Genomic DNA, 15,665 nt, shown 5'->3' on the forward strand with positions numbered 1-15,665 from the left:
GTAAAACATCAATAGGTGTACATTAATTCATTAGGTTTTATAGATGTAACTTATATATAAGTTGCATTTCCATGGCGTTTAGCTTTATTCATAGAAACCAAATGGCAAATACACATTGGTATGCGCATTTGTAGAAGTATATGAATTACTTTCTATGTTAATATAACTTCATATTTTACAATTGTTGACACAGTTTGCATTACATTTCCATTTATATCTCGTATTCCATTACTGACAACACATTCATATTTACCATTTTTTCTGATAGGGAAACTCCATTTGTAAATTGAATGCTTCGTTATTCATATTCATTGAACGTAACAGTGTCCCATACTGTGATACATGATTTATCCGTTTCACCTTATAAACTGCTGGAACTCCAATGTAATCACATACAATTGTATTATTGGTGTGTCGAATAGTTATTTCAGGTGCATCTAAAATTCAATGTAAGAAACCTTATTAATGAAACTTTTGTTTATTCACTGCATAAAAGACCTGTTGGTGACCTTCTGCTTTTGTCTGTTCTATGGTCGGATTTTTGTATCTTTGACACTTTCCCCATTTCCATTCTCAATTTTATTATCCTTTAGGATCATTTGATATCCCCTTGAATTAGTTTTCATGTTGATCCGTCTTCATTTATTCTATATTTGTTGTGTTGATGCTGTATGTCCTTTCATTGTCTTTGTTTTTTTGTTTTTTTGTGTTTTTTTGCCGTTTCATTGTCAGTTTGTTTCCAAAATATAAGCTTATAAGCTTGAGTATCCGTTGTTTCATGGGTCTCGGTTGCCGATTGGGCTAGGTATTTACTAGTTATTTCGATTCCAACTCGAGCGGGTGCACTCCACTCCAATCTCAATTGACTAGGATTGTCAATTTTCTATCGGAGGTCGGTGGTCCAGGCACTTCGGCTTCCTTAACCTATAAAAACTGGCCGCCACGAAATAGCCCAAAAACGGTGCTGAAAAGTGGCGTTAAAACACTAATAATTAATAAATAATAAATAATTCAATTAATCACACAATTTTTGAACTTTAAAGACGTTAATGTTTTGACAAATTCTTACAATGTACCCAGTTTAAATTCTTCTCACTTTGCTCATGATCTTGCATTGTCCACAATATAATCTTAAACTGTTTTGACAATATGGTTCAAGTGGATGTTTTATGGTTCTCTGAACTAAATACCTTAAAATATGACCTTTTGGAGACGTTCAGGTCTAATTACGTTAAGATTCTCAGTAAAAACATCGCCTGAGAGGATGTGAATAGGAAGTGTCGAATGTCGGGGATCTTTAAGGTACTTTTTTTAAAATCAAGGTCCTGCAATGCTTGCTTATAATTTTTGCGTTTACTGATGGTTTCAGTTTTCTTTTTTTTCAACTTTATGTTTCAAATAAAAGAGCTGAAATGGATACTCAGAATTACAAAACGTTCTTAAAAACTTACAAGTAACGATTAACTCTACTTCAATTGTTATTGATGATTGTATTACGTCCTCACACTTATATCTTGAAAGATGATCTTTCTTGTCTGGTGTAAGCTTGAAGTCAACAGTTTGATTATCACCAAGTGCTAAAACTGTTCCATTTGTTTCTAATTTCAAGGCAGTTATGAACTCTTCGTTGTCAGAGAAACACGTGATCGTCATTTCGATCCCTTCTTGTCCAACTATTGTCTGTATATCTGTTTGGCCAATAAAACTTAATTCTGCAAATAAGAAACTAGTGTCATAATTTCATTACATCAAAATAATGAATCTGTAAATCATTACAATGAATAACGTTTACCACACGCTGGAAATGATGGGTAATTGGAAACTATAACCCGCATACCAATATTATTGGATGGACAAAAAAGAATTTTTTTTTAACTAACTATAATATTATTATCGTTATATATATTATGCAAATAATATTTGAGAGATTGACCTTTCATTCATAAATATATACAGCTTCTATCGTTACCTTAACTGTTAAACTTGATTGAATAATTTTATACAGCTAGCTTCTAAAACGTTTAGTGTTTCTATTGTTTCATTGTATTCCTCGTATTGGTGGGGTGTTCCCTCGGTTTTAGTTTGTAACCTGGATTTGTTTTCTCTCAATCAAATTATGACTTTTTCTCACACTGATCAAGAAATGTGAAAAAAGTACAAAAATGTCAGGAGGAATGTCTTTTTGAACGAGTTTATCAAGAAAGATGCTTTGGTTGAGTAAATCAAAAGCTTTTTGAGTATCCAATGCTGTCAAGAGGAGAATTTCCGTCATTATTTGTGCATGCAAATGCATCTCAAATATAAGCAGAGCATCCATTGTGTGTGTGTGAGGGGGGGGGGGGGGGGGGGGGGGTAACCAAATTTGGAGAAGATACATTCAAGATTGGGTCTATAATGTTTTTCAGTGGTGCATGTTCAAATGTTTTTTTTAGAAAAGAGGAAACTGTTATATCACAATAGCTATCTATTATTTCCGTCTTTTCCTTTTTTACACACTGTTGTTTATTATGCCAGATTAAAAATATTCTGGGTTTTTTCTGTCAGCTAATATTTGATATAAAAGATTCTGTATAATACTATATGGGATGATTACTTTATCAGCCAATTTTAAATGCTCTGCAAAAAGGCCATAGTCATCTCAAGCTTTACCTGATTTAAGATTGTTAATACATTGAATAATGTCTTCCTCTGTAAAATTCATTTTAGTTTCGATATTATTTTCTGAGAGTTCCTTAATTATATTATAGCGGAGCTGGCATATATGGAAATATACCTCATTAAAATTTGTATCATCTGTTGGCGTGGCTATATTTTTATAATTCTTGGCCAGTACTTTTCTTTGTTCATTTTGGCAAGTAATGTTTTTTTTTTTCATTTTTTGACTTGAGTTACATAATATGTGTTATTGCCTAAATTTCTTTGTATAAGTTGGATAAAGGTTTTTGATGAGGATTTCTGTTCTAATTGACTGTAAAAATGTCCATACCATGGCTCTGTCCTTCCGGATCATTTTCCTGACATTATATTTAGCTTCCTTAAGTGGTTATTTATTTGAGCCTCTTTTTCGACCACCAATATCACAAAAATACTTAACTCAAAACTGAAAGTCCCCTACCAAATGTACCAACAGCTCAAACATATCAAACTAATAGATAACAACTGTTGTTTTCCTAAAGATTACAATACTGATATCCCTTCTACTTGTTACAGTTTATTGGTCCTTTTCTAAAGATCATGATAGTCTCGAAAAGTTTATGATTAAACATTATGATGATTGAAATCATCAGGATTTTCTACTCCAGGACAGAATGATATGATGACAAAATAGTTATCAAATGTATCAGAATTGTAATTTAGTACGCCAGACGCGCGTTTTGTATACATAAGACTCATCAGTGTCACTCAAATTAAAATATTTATAAAACCATACAAGTACAAAGTTGAGAAGCATTGCGGATCCGAATTCCAAAATGTTGTGCCAAATACAGCTAAGGTAATGTATGCCTGGATAAGAAAATACTTAGTTTTTCGAAAAATTCAAAGTTGTGTAAACAGAAAACAGTCACAGTGTCGAAAACGATAATCAAGCTTGTTCTTGAGATGCATAAATATGTGATATGTGTTTCTGATATCAAAATCTTAAACTAAATGGTATAACATTTGAAACTAACACTTTTGTATTTTACTAATTTAGTGATTGTAGATAATATGAATGTTTTTTGTATATAATTTATAAGAAACTATATCTCGCAATTTTTGAGAGAAACATGTTAAGATGCAAGAGGTGAATAATCTGTCATCTTTAGACAATAAAGTGAAAGCTGCATTGAATGTTTACATGCCATTCGTATACAGTAAGACACAAAATCAATGAAATAGAACATATAAAACATTACGTTAAGGTGATACGGAAAATCCATGGTTAATAATGGTTCATGTTGTAATAAAGATGATTAGTTCGTAAATGAAAATCGATAACATGATAATCAAAATGATTCAATTGTTATAGGAGTAAATTTCGCGATTAATGTGAATTACATTTATATGTTTTTACATCAGCGATATAAAAGTTAATTGGTCTGTTTTATATATATATCAATCAATAGAGACGATATTGATACGGATCTGTTTTAGTTACATTAATATACAAAAGGAGATGTGGTATGACTGCCAACGAGCCAACTATCCACAATAGAACAAAATGCCACAGACATTAACAACTATAGGTCACCGTACGGCCTTCAACAATGAGCAAAGTCCATACCGCATAGTCAGCTGAGTAAGGCTCCGATAAGACAATGAAAAAACAATTCAAACGAGAAAACTAACGGCCTTATTTATGTAAAAAAATAAAAGAAAAACAAATATGTAACACATAAAAAACGACAACAACTGAATTACAGGCTCTTGACTTGAGAAGTAATCACTCTTTAGCAGCGGAATACTACTACAATTGACTGTATTCCGATATTAATTGCTAGTATCAAATTACAGATAAAGTCGCAAAGGCAATAAATACATCAACAACGGATAATTCGTTATTAAAAAAACTGCAACTGGACAATACGATGCATTTACCATGTCTATAAGGACCTACATTTTGAACTTTATTATGGAACAGAAAAATATGTGAACGGAAACAAAATTATGCATGCACAACTTTCCAGTTTCACACGGGAAATATATTTCAGAGGAAATATTCTCTTTGAGGTCTATACGTGTGAATTTTATTTCATTTTTACACTGTTAATTTTTCGCTCGTTCACTTTTGATTAACACAATGTTATGACTGTTCAGAATCTATGAATATTATAATATTTCAAAAGTATAAAACAGGCAAATAGTTAGATGACCTAATTGCTCAGAACATTTAGCATAAATATTCATATATGATAGAAATAAAGACAACAGTAGTATACCGCTGTTCGAAAGTCATCAATCGATTGAGAAAAAAAAGTCCGGATTACAAACTAAAACCGATGAAAACACATCAAGTATAAGAGGAACACAAGAAATCAACAGAAACACTGAAATGCAACAAAAATAAACGACACACTTAAACGAACTTGCAGATAAACATTGCCATTTTCCCTACTTTGTACAGGATATTTTAAGAAAAAAATAGTGGGTTGCTCTTGTTGTTTTAGGCTAGCCAAACATCTTGGTTTATGGCAATGTTAAATATAACACTAAACTGACAGCATTGCATGACAGGAATACAGTACAAATAAATGCAAGAACATACACAAATAAACAATATAATAGTATATTTCGACATGCTAACCACATAATAAAAACGAACACGTAAAACAACATAGGGCAGCACTCTTAAACAGCACAACAGAACCACGAACTATCTGTCACACGGATGGAACAACTCCACAACAGTGACGACACAGGTGAATTTCTACGAATAGAAAATAAACCAAGATTAGTTTTGTAATTATGTTATTTGATGTATTTTACAACAATTACAAGAATATAAATATATACATGTTTTTCTTATTAGAGTAACTATATTATCTATCTATGTCGGTAGTCTTCTAAATCACACTGTAAAACAAATAAATTGTGTACATATAGTTGCTTTAAACTAAAATCCTTTAAATGAACTTGTGATTAATTATCTTTACTCTTACATACGAAGAGAGAATAACAAGATTAGAATTACAACTACCAACTATAAGACAATTTAAAATATCCGATCAGAATCACAAATACAGCATAACTCAATAAAGGAATGTTAGATAAACAAATACTATGACATGTCTTATAGCAATGCGTACTCACACTCAGAAAAACAGTCATATTAGGGAATAGGTCAAGTTCGGTACTTTAAAGACCAGACTACATAAAATTTTCGGAGTGTCAATTTTAATCTTTCCCTACTAATAACTTTGTTGGACCAATTTCCGCGTTAGAAGCACACTCCTGTATATGAAGTCCGTATAGGGTGAACATGCATGAACATAACGTATCAACTGAGATATATAAATACCATACGATGGGACAGAGGGAAAGAGTTGAAAATGTAGCTTTTTTTCAATTCTTAATTGTTAATCAGATAATTTATGAAATACATGTAATATAAAACATGTAAAATGTCTAATGCAAAACACTGACTTCAGAGCGGATGATACCCTCATGTAGTACTTATAGTCCACAAAAAGTGGTGATGGCAGGGTGCTATACTGTAAAACATAACTCTAGTTTTGTATCTTAATTTCCGCATTCAATGTTTACATAAAATTATTTCCATAATTAATATCTATATGAAATTGCTTACATATTCAATATTTATATACAATTATTTACATGTTCAATGTTTATGACTGACCATACGAGTATTTAGACCAGACATGATCGTATGGGTATATTGAAATGGTTCAACTATATGTGTTTATACTTGTTTTGTTATATACAAGCCAGTCCATATGAGTATTTATACCGTAAAGGTATTTTGCAAAAAAAAAAATCAAACTTCCATATCAGATTCAATTCGTTCTCTGAACCAAAATCGGCTGAAATCTGTTTTGTGTTATCAGAGTCGTGGTATATTGTTTGTTATCTAGAGTAAATATTAAGCATCTTTATCATCTCCTATCATGATTACCTTGATTTTGTGACTGAAACATGGCTGCCAAGAGTGTGACACATTAATTACAGCTCCTCAATTTTGGTGTTTTTGAAGATTCTATACATTGTTGCTATTGGAAAATTACATATTTATGATCTTTTATATATAAGGATTCAGGATTTAGCTGTATTATTCTTTAGAGTTCTGCATTTTGATTTATATGTGCATTTTTAGTGTTTTTCTGTATGAAATGAAAGGATTGTAAAAACTGTTCATAGAGTCAATATGCCTAAAGACAATTTCAGTAAAAACTTAAATAAGACAGTACAAACACTTATTGCCCCAAGGAGGGATTTAACCAACAAAGAGAATAAAAAGAATAAAGACCACAAAGAAGGAAAGGTAAAATCTGGTGAAAAGGCCTCAAAACAAGCTCAAAGAACATTGTCTGATGTTGATTAGAACATACTCACCCCTTCTCGTCCAATGAAAAGTCAGTTTTTTGCCCTCTAATTTTCATAGTACATGGTTTTCCATGCACTATGAAATGCTTTACATGAATGACTTTTCATTGTCAGTTAATTATGAAAGTGAACTCTTAATAGCTGCACTAACGAAGTGTACAATCCCCTAAGGCATTTTCCTTGGAAAAAAGCCTACTGATTAAGGATGAAAGAGCTAAGATTAGAATAAGAACATTTTGAATTTTCAAAATTGCATGTATGTTCTAATGGTACAAATATATAAAATACAAACCCAAAAAAAAATTGTACGGATAGATAAAATGATATTTATTTCATTTATATACGTTACATTTGAGGGAATTATTTTCTTTTTCTTTCAAAAAAAACACAATGCCTGACTGCTGATGATATATATAAAGCAAAGGATTGTTTTCGTAGAAACACAATTCATTTAAATTGATCAATAAAATGGAAGCATTTAATGTTGAATGGTCTGAATTCAAATATGCAAACAGAGAGTTTTATATTTATAAAAAAAAATCAAATTTCAATAAGGGGATTTATATAACATTGTGTTGCTATTTAAAATAAAAACAAATCTTAATATATATATATAAGTATTCAATTTTACCTGAAGCAGAAGAAAAACAATTTATCCCTCACAAACTATGTCAGTGCTATTTCATTTCATCCATTGAAATGATCATTACCTATGTTTTATAATTAGTTCATTATAAAAAGTGAACTCTTATTTAGGCTTAAATATTACAATGGGAAAGGATAGTTTTGTAAGGTCACTCGAAAGTGTGAATATGTTCTAAATTGGTCAGACAATACTTGATCATGTTTTATGAAGATTTAAGCCCTCGGCTTCGCCTTGGGCTTAAATCTTCATAAAACATGACCAAGTATTCTCTAACCTATAAGAAGAGTGAAGAAAGTGACAATAGTATGAATCTCAGCTCAGATTTTAGTGGTATTAGTAAAGACCTTGGGGAAACAAAAAGTGCTTTGAAAGATAACATAAAGAAAGATGATTTAACAAAAGCCTTGGAAAATCTTGTTACACAATCAGACATTGAACAGATTGTTACAAATATTGTAGAAAAACTTTTAGGAACTCTAAAGAATGAGATGAAAAAAGAAGTCAATGACAAAGTAACAGAAATAACTAATAAACAAAACACAGAAATTCAGCTATTGAAATCCCAAAATAGTACTTTAAGTAATCAGTTAGAGGAACAAAATATTAGATTAAATAGTATAACAATAGAAATGGAGGATACTATGAACAAATCATATTCAGCATTGTCAATGGCTAATTACAACGAGCAATATTCTCGAAAATTTAACATCAAGATGGTAAACTTTCAGACAGAAAATGATGAAAATCTTAGAGAGTCTTTTTTGAAAACAGTGAAAGATGACCTAGATTTAAAGCTGTAAAAGAGAGATATAGTGGCAATACACAGGCTGAGGTCGTACAAATCTGGAGTACCCACCAGTGATTGTTAAAGTGGTGAATAGTGAGGTAAAAACAGCAATTATGAGAAAAAAGAAACAAATGAAGAACCATGTGAAATTGTATGATGACATTACCATTAAAAATAGAGATATACTGAAGGGACTACGACACCATAAAGACATTGATGTAGCATACTTTTACAATGGATCTGTATTTGGGAAGACAAAAGATGGTCGCCAAATTATTTTTGACATTTTTGATGATATAAGCTACAGAATTGGATATGAAAGAACCAAAGATGTGAACAAAGAAAATGGTGAAAGTTAAATATCTTCAACTTTAACAGTGAAACTATTGATATAAACATTTCAATAGTACATTATTGTCTTAAATATGTCATATCATTATTATATGGGTCTTTTGGTTGTTTATTTCTATTATATCATGTCTATATACTTAAACAAATATTTTGTGTTTAATTTGAAACCAATATTTAATCTAAAACGCTAAATTGATTTAAAATAGACTATTTTCACATACAATATGCAATATGTGTATATAAAAGTATTGTGGTTATCACCCTTAGGTAACCAAAGGGAAAGACTGTTTAAGATATGGTAAAAAGAAAGTTATGGCAATTATTTTATAACAAAACTGTGTACTACACAATTTAAAACAAAGACTTATTACACAGCCTTCAAATCTTTGTATATTATTAGTGTAAAAGGTTCAAAACACCAAATGTGTAACAATACAGTGGTGACCATGTTGGACAATTTTTTTTTGTTTTTAATTCCGGTTACACAAGATACGTCTTACTTTTCAGCCTTAAGTCTTAATTTTTATATTAATATATATTTGGTCTCTATGTTTGCTTTATATCATATATTTGACAATGTATACGAATTATGGAAGGTATTAACATTTTGTCAGTACATTGCCAGGGTTTAGGCGATATTGGTAAAAGAAGAGATATTTTTGTTTTCTTGCGAGATAAAAATTGTAATATATATTGTTTAGAAGATACTCATTTTACTCCATCACAAGAAAATGATATTGAAAACCTATGAAAATACAAATGCTATTTTAGCTCATTTTCATCAAACTCCAGAGGAGTAGCAATTTTTTTCAAAACAAAATTTGAGTTTCAAGTTCATAGAGAAAGAACAGATTTATATAGAAATTATCTTGCATTAGACATTACAATTGAAAATCATACCATAACCTTAATTGCTATTTATGGTCCAAATATGGACGATCCAGGTTTTTATGAAAAAATATCAGATATCATTGAAGATTTTGAGAATCAATATTTTGTAATCTGTGGTGATTTTAATCTTGTGCTTAATCCTGAAATAGATTATTACAATTACTTACATGTAAACAATCCGAAAGCCAGGTTTAAATTATTGGAAATTATAGATAATCAAAGTATGGCTGACCCATACAGAGAACTATATCCAGATAGAAGACGTTATACTTGGAGAAAAAAGTCACCACTGAAACAGTCAAGGCTGGACTTCGTTCTCATATCTGATGTGTTATTACCTTCTTTAAAAGATTCATATATAGAATCAAGCTATCGATCAGATCACTCCATCATAGTTTTGCATTTAGTATTTAATGATTTCAAAAGGGGAAAAGGACTCTGGAAGTTTAATAATTCATTGCTATCTGACTAAGAATGTTTAGACACAATAAATGTAAAAATTGAAGATATAAAAAATCAGTATTATGCAATACCACTTTCAGAAAAGCAGAACATTATGAATTCAGATTTTTTGATGATCAATTATTTTTGGAAACCTTGTTAATGGAAATAAGAGGTAAAACTATCGCATTTAGTGGCTCCAAGAAAAGAAAAGAGAGGGACAAAGTAGAAAATCTTACAAAAGAGATTCAAAGGGCAGAAGAAAATATTAATATCAATACTGACTTTCAGAGTCTTGAGGGGAAAAAAACAAGAGCTTAAAGACATTAAAGGGAAAAAATAAGAGGGAGTGTACTAAGATACAAGGCAATATGGATCTCAGAAGGTGAAAAACCTAGTAAATATTTTTGTAATTTGGAATCTAGAAATTTTACGAAAAAAATTATCCCTAAAGTACAAAAAGATGATGGAGGAATGATTAATAATCAAAAAGACATTTTCAAAGAGGTTAAATTTTTTAAAAAGAGTTGTTCTCCAAAAAAAATATTGTTACAGATAAGATTAAGAATTTTGATCCTGTTTTTGAAAAATACGATGTTAACAAATTAACAAATAAGGACTCAGATTATCTAGAGGGTCCAATCTGTCTGCATGAGGCATCAAATGTTTTAAAAGCAATAAAAAATGATAAAAGTCCAGGATCATCAGGTTTTACAGCTGAATTTTTCAAAGTTTTTTGGGGAAAAATTGGTCCATTTGTAGTAAGATCCATAAATTATGGTTTTAAAAAAGTTCAACTCCCTGTTACACAGAGACAAGGTATAATTACATGTATACCTAAAGAAGACAAACCACGACAGTTTCTCAAAATCTGGAGATCAATAACTCTCCTAAATACTTCTTACAAAATTGCATCAGGGGTTATTGCTAATCGATTTAAAAAAGTATTGGGAAATTTGATTGATCCTGATCAAACTGGCTTTGTTCTAGGTCGATATAAAGGAGAAACACAAGATTGTTATATGACTTGATGCAAATTGCAGAAGAAAAAAAAACTAACAGGACTTCTCCTATTTGTCGACTTCGAAAAAGCCTTCGACTCATTATCATGGGATTTTCTACAAGAAGTATTTAAAATTTTCAATTTCGGACAATCTATTCGTAATTGGGTGAGAATTTTCTACTCTAATATTAATTCAGTTGTCAACCAAGGGGGCAATTTATCAGATTTTTTTAACATTGAACGGGGTTGTAGACAAGGCGATACGCTTTCTCCTTATTTGTTTATATTGTGTGCTGAAATACTAGCTATTAAGCTTCGCAACAATAAGAAAATAAAAGGGTTAATCTGTTAGTATTGAAAATAAATTGTCTCAATTTGCTGATGATACTTCTATTATTTTAGATGGATCTAAAGAATCTCTAATGGAAAGCATGAAAGACCTTAATTATTTTTGGGAAATCTCAGGTTTAAAAATTAACTACAGTAAAACCCAGGTTGTATGGATTGACAGTATGAAATACAGTCAGAATGAATTTTGTACTAGCTTAAACTTATCATGGGGTAAACATAATTTGTCGTACCTTGGAATAGACTTTGATGTAGATTTATCAAAGATGATACGATTAAATTATGATAAGAAAATATTGGAGATTGAATCTCTTTTAAAGCAATGGAGCAAGTGAAACTTAACTCCAATCGGGCGTATTACAGTGTTTGAATCATTACCAAAGCTTATCCATCTGTTTTCATCATTGCCAAATCCAGACTCCAGATTTATTCAAAAACTTGATAACTTGTTTAATAGTTTTGTTTGGCAAAAACCAGCTGGTAAAGTTGAGAGAGAAACATCAGTGAAAGATTATTTTGAAGGGGACTAAAAATGATTTTTTTGAAACCTTTCATAAAATCACAGAAATGTACATGGGTTAAAAGGTTGATCAATAATAAAAAAAAATACAGGAAACTCTTGCTTTCTGTGGGATTGATTCTGACTTTTTAGAAAATACAGGTGTCAAAAACATAGAAAAAAGTATGAATGTATGCACAAATCCATTTTGGAAAGATGTTTTGAGTGCCTGGAAAGAAATTGTTGCATTACATATTGAATATACATGGGAATATTTTTTGAATATGCCTTTATGGTTTAATGAGAAAATTAAAATAGAAAATGATGTTGTTTTCTTCAAAGACTGGTATGACAAAGGTGTACACATTATAGATGATTTATTAGATGAAGCCGGAGAATTTTTGTCTCTGACTGAATTCCAGAAGGTGTATCAAATACGTACAGATTTTCTGAAATATTACAGCTTAATAAATTGTGTTAAACAGTATTCACAACATTTTGTTAAAAATGCTACATCTCTAATTATTAATTGTTACCCAAGCATTCCTAATAATATCAGGATTTTTTTTAAACATAAAAAAGGTTCTAAAGATATGTACCTCATATTGAGAAAAAATCTTACGAAACCAACAAATAAAATGAAAAATATGGAAAAGTTTGGTATCACTAATGATGAATTGAAACTCACTTATACACTTCCATTTAAAACTACTACAAATAGTAATGCAAAGTGGTTTCAATACAGGATAAACCACTTAGTTTTGACTACTAATTATTTCCTGGAAAAGATAAAACTTGTACAAAGCCCTCTTTGTACTCTTTGTAATATACAACCAGAAACCATTATACACTTATTGTGGGAATGTGAAGAAGTACAAATTTTGATACAAGGACTTCATCTACATCACATGTAACACTTAACTATAATTGTAAGACTTTTGTATTAGGTATTTTTGATGTTAGAAACTATATTGTACAAAATAAGATATTGCTCTGTATTAAATATTATATTTATTCAAGTCGATGTTTGAAAAAAGTTCTATCACTTCAGGCACTCAAACATAAGTTAAATTATCTGTACTGTACGGAAAAAACTGTAGCTATTTACAAACAAAAACAAGAACAGTTTGAGAGAGAATGGAATAGCTGGCACTCACTGTGTTTATACTGAGAACAATCACACAAATACATGAGACTTTTGTGTTTACATTTGCTAATGAAACCTATAAATCTGGCTCTTTACTTTCCATATTTCTTGAATCAGAAACCATACAATGGCAGTAATATATAGAGCAAACCACATATGAACTATTCTTCTTCTTTTTCCTAAAAATTTCAAACTTGTATTTGTTTTTTGTAAGATTTTTTTTGTTATTCTTTTGACAAACTTTTGATTTTTTTCTTTTATTTTTCTCTATCAATTTTTTTTTCTTCTTCAAAATTTTACTATAGAAATAAAACAAAACATAGACAAATTAGTTTGCAGCAGAAAACTCAAACTGTTCTTAAGAATAAGTAATTATAAGAAGTATTAAAATTTACTTAATTATGATTATCTGTAATTGTATTACCTGCATTGTAAATAATAATTTATATACCTTTGTATATTATCATGATTATGTATTGTGTTTTGATAAAATAAAATGAATATACAATAAAAAAAAATGATGTCCTTGATAGAAGGTTGTCACAAGGAAGTTATTAAACCAAGAGTTCCGAAATGGTGCAGTTAAAATTATCCCTTCCTAAATTTTACGGACGCCATCACGAGTTTGTTGACCGTTATGGAATTACCGTTTCACAGGCTTATCCTTGAAGAGCACCTTATATCACCCCAGTTTTTGATGGGGTTTGTGCTGCTCAGTCTTTAGTTTTCTACGTTGTTTCTAGTGTACTATTATTTGTCTGTTTGTCTTTTCCATATTCAGCCATGGCGTTGACAGGTTATTTTCGAATTATGAGTTTGACTGTTCCTCTGGTATCTTTCGCCCCTCTTTTATCCCGACGACAATATAGCAATACGTAAAACATCAATACATGGACAACTAGATTTTTTTTCTCTTTCGTTTAACTTATATGATTCTTTAATTTTCAAACAATTGGGAGTGGTGCAATGTGCCAATTGACACTGAGTCAGACAGTCGATATTGCTCAATAGTTATTTTGGTTACTTTTGGAGTCGATATACGAAATTTCGTAAAGACAAATCAATACATATGTAATGACAAGTTTCAACTTGTGAGTAAGATTCATTTTATTTTTGGTTAAAAATGATAACCACATTATTTCTTAATCAACGAATCAATTTATGACATTTATGTTGTGCCTCACGCAATTACTGGTATTACATTTATTTCGCGGACCATCATCTTATCGTCGGATCATTTGAGTATATACGGTATGGTCCGAATACTTATATGAACATATACAATGTTTCCAATATATCTAGGCACTATCTATATAGCTCTAGAATACGCGGAAATCAATGGGTGATTACATCGTGTAACATAAAGTCAAAGCAATGATTTATTATATATTACAATGAAATATTTAGTTGTTTTCTCAGACTTATTTTTCTTTAAACTGTGCGTAAAAACAAAAACAAACAAATATTTCCAGCACATATTACATCGCAGAACTATTCATAAAAGTAAGTTGTATAATGGAGTAAAAGGATATTGAAAAATCTGATCAGATGAACATTAATGTTCATTTTTCAATGTTAATTTCTTCTTGGGATTATAGTATCGAAATATCCGACAAAATATTGAAATAAGGTAGTCCTTTTGATTTGACTTGACATGAATATATTATCGGGACACATTTTTTTAATGACTTGTATTAAAAGAAGGACGAAAGATACCAAAGGACAGTCAAACTCATAAATCGAAAATAAACTGACAACGCCATGGCTAAAAATGAAAAAGACAAACAGACAAACAATACCACACATGACACAAAACAGAAAACTAAAGAATAAACAACACGAACACCAATGATTCACAATGAAGTATTAACAACAATTTTAACATTTAAGGTAAAGAAAAACTACGATTATAACATTTTATAAAGCAAGATGACAAAATAGTGTTCTACTTATACAATTAGATGAAACATACTAATTAAAAAAAGAATAGAAATTTTAGTAGTTATCTCAGTGTACATAGGGGTGTACATAATTGTACACTGATGTTGAAATAATGGTTATAGTTATTGTCTCAATTCAAAATTGCCTCATTAACATTTAGATTACCTTTCGTAACTAGTAATGATGTACTTAGGTGAGGTGAGGTGAAAATAAATAAATCAAGAATTCAAAATTCTTTCATACAAATTTCATAAACATATTATTGAGAAAGCGCAGGTGGGATTTTTTTATTTTTAATTTATTGTCTAAAAGAAATGCAACACGAAATAACTGTGTACTCGGACTTAAGAGGTGAAATTATGAAAAAAAGAACCTGTACTTTGGCAACTTCCCTGAATGATTAAATGGTGTCTGCATGTCAAATATCATGAAACTAAAGGATTTAAACTTTTATTTCATAGAAATTGTGCAAAAAAAGGCCATTTTGGCCTTACATGGTAAAAACAAAGAAAAACAACACGTTTAATAATTGCATGCGTCCGAAGCGTTTTCAATTTTCATGCATAAGAG

This window comes from Mytilus trossulus, chromosome 5 (assembly GCF_036588685.1).
Source record: "Mytilus trossulus isolate FHL-02 chromosome 5, PNRI_Mtr1.1.1.hap1, whole genome shotgun sequence".
Classification (NCBI taxonomy): domain Eukaryota; kingdom Metazoa; phylum Mollusca; class Bivalvia; order Mytilida; family Mytilidae; genus Mytilus; species Mytilus trossulus.